General features: G+C 39.0%; 1 pseudogene; it reads right to left on the bottom strand.

Moving 5' to 3' along the window:
* LOC102753238 lies at positions 1-1,240 on the bottom strand (annotated as a pseudogene).
* Positions 1,241-2,866: the final 1,626 nt, after the last annotated feature.

Raw genomic sequence — 2,866 nt, 5'->3', positions numbered from 1 at the left:
TCAGTTGTGCACTTCAAGCACTTCACTTTGCTGTGGAGGATTTTTTTTTTCTTTTTGCTAATCCTCACTCAAGGAAATTTTTTTCCATTGATGTTTTTAGAGAGAGTGGAAGAGGAGAGGGGAGAGAGAGAGAGAGAGAGAGAGAGAGAGAGAGAGAGAGAGAGAGATGTGAGAGAGATACATTAATTGATTGCTTCCCACATGCACCCTGACCAGGGACAGGATTGAACCTGCAAACCAGTTTTGTGCCTTTGATCAGAAATTGAACCTGCAACCCTTTGGTGTGTGCTAAGGCTCTAAGCCAGCCATGGGCAAACTATGGCCCGCGGGCCGAATCCGGCCAGCTTGAAATGAATAAAACTATTGAAAAAAAGACCGTACCCTTTTATGTCATGATGTTTACTTTGAATTTATACTAGTTCACACAAACACTCCATCCATGCTTTTGTTCCGGCCCTCCGGTCCAGTTTAAGAACCCATTGTGGCCCTCGAGTCAAAAAGTTTGCCCACCCCTGCTCTAAGCACTGAGGAAAACCGGCCAAGGCCAATATTTTCTTTTTTATCAGGGTATTCTGGGTGGGGTTTTTTTTTTTTAGATGAGGAGGTTCCTATACCTTCACACACCTTATTACTGGAGTAATCTGGATCTACTTCACACAAATAGACAGCGATGGACCCATTGGTGCTCCTTATACATACTGTGATGGAGTGTTCTCTGGCAACTGAAATGTCCAGTCTGAGTTCTGCTGGAACTTTAACTGCAATAACAATCTTTTCATGGAAGGCTTTAATGCTATGAATATCTTGATATGTCATATATGTTTGTATTTTATTTTATTTGTCACCCGTTAACACAAAACTGTGGAGCACAACCTTTAACTTATTCAGAGCATCCTCCATTGCTGATAAGTCAGAAAGTTCCTCCAGCAGTTTTTTTCTGTTGAAGCACTGCTCCAGAATTGCCAATATTAGACTCTATCCATCAAATATGATTCTTAGATTTAAAAAAAAAAACAACAGGTCAATTCCACTTGACATTGGTGATTTGATACACTCTTAATTTTCATACTCTCATTTTTGTTGCAATATTATTTACATCAAAAATACCCCCAGGAACATTGCTGACAAGATCCATAAATTTTTGAGTTAAATAAACCAGTGATAAATGAAAACAAGGTCTCTTCACTTTTAGAGCTTTACTCATGGCAACATATTGCACAGGAACTTCTAAATTAATCATTTTTTAAATTAAAAATTAATCTTTATTTTTGAAGGCAGCAGGCCCTCCACATTGATGGGATCTCAGCAGTGGTTGTGTACCATCTCCTCTGCTGGTTCATCAACAGGCTGATCAATTTTCTAGCTGGCCGCTGTTGACTCATGCTACCCAACTGGCAGCACCTGAGCCTCACACCCATGAGCTCTCCCACCTTCTCTTGGTCGAGTCAGACGCTATCCCCAACACACAGGTTCCCAGAGCCAAACAATTATGTAACTGGGCTCTAATGCCTGCTCGGAGGTGCACCTGGAAGGGTAATGGACCAACACACCATTGCACCATTGCCCAGAGAGTTATAACACAGCCTCGAGGAGATACCATTCCCATGATCTTCCTGCATGTACAGTGCTTTACTATTTCTTAATCCTTTAGTCTTCCAGGCACTGTACTGAGCACTTTGTGTAGATTATTTCATTTGATATTTATGACCCCTCAGGTGGTTATTATTGTATTTACTGTTGTGTCTTTTCTTTTCTTTTTTTTAGTTTTTTCTTTTTATTTTTTTTAATTAATTTGTTTATTTTTTTATTACAAAGGGTATTACATATGTGTCCATTTTTCCCCCCTCCCACGACAGTCCCCTAGCCTCCCCTATCCCCCAGTGTCTTATGTCCATTGGTTATGCTTATATGCATGCATACAAGTCCTTTGGTTGATCTCTTACCGCCCTACCTCCCGCCCCCGAACCCTCCCCGGCCTTCCCGCTGCAGTTTGACACTCTGTTTGAGGCAGCTCTGCCTCTGTATCTTTACTCCCTTACACTGATTTACTTTTTCTTTGTAGAATTCACCATTACTTGATATAGTGTATACTTACTTGTTTACTTGTTTGTTGTTTGTCTTCCACTCTAGAATGTAAGCCCATGCAAGCAGGAAATTTTGTATTTCATGTTAATTGCTATATCCTCCGTGCCTAAAACAGTGCCTGGCATCTAATAGACACTCAATAATTTGTAAAATGAATTAATTGAATAAATAACCATTTTGCAAGTGAGGATGAGGCCCAATGAGGCTGGTAAATATCATAATGGTGAAATCACTTATCTGTATAGAAGATGCTTAAACAAGATCTAAACCCATATTCATGTGTTTTCGACAAATGATACTGTTAAGTACCACACTATTTTGCTTCCTGCATATCTTTAATGTCCACTTACAAAGCATTTCCAACCCTTCTCTGGATGTTGTAAGGGAGAGAGAAGAAATGTTAAACATGATCCCTGACTTAGTGATGTTTTAGTATATATAGAATTAAGATGTACATATATGGACACACCAATGGGCACACACACACACACACACACACACGCACGCACACACACACGTGCACACTTATACAAGGAGGATTATTGAGCTTTAAACATTGCAATGTGAAAAGACTTTCTAGAACAAACATGTCAAACTCAAAGGCTAACACAAGCCAAATAAACAAGGTTTAAGTTTATGTGGGCTGCAAAAAACAAAAGCTTCAAATTTCATAGAAATGTAGGTTTATTTCGATAGATACATGCTGAATACAAAGGGCTGAAGTAAATGAGTTATTGTTAACATAAAATAATAGAACATTTTAATAAAAATTAATATTCTT

This window comes from Myotis davidii, unplaced genomic scaffold, assembly GCF_000327345.1.
Source record: "Myotis davidii unplaced genomic scaffold, ASM32734v1 scaffold2383, whole genome shotgun sequence".
NCBI classification, from domain to species: Eukaryota; Metazoa; Chordata; class Mammalia; order Chiroptera; family Vespertilionidae; genus Myotis; species Myotis davidii.
This window is presented reverse-complemented; position numbering and strand designations above follow the sequence as displayed.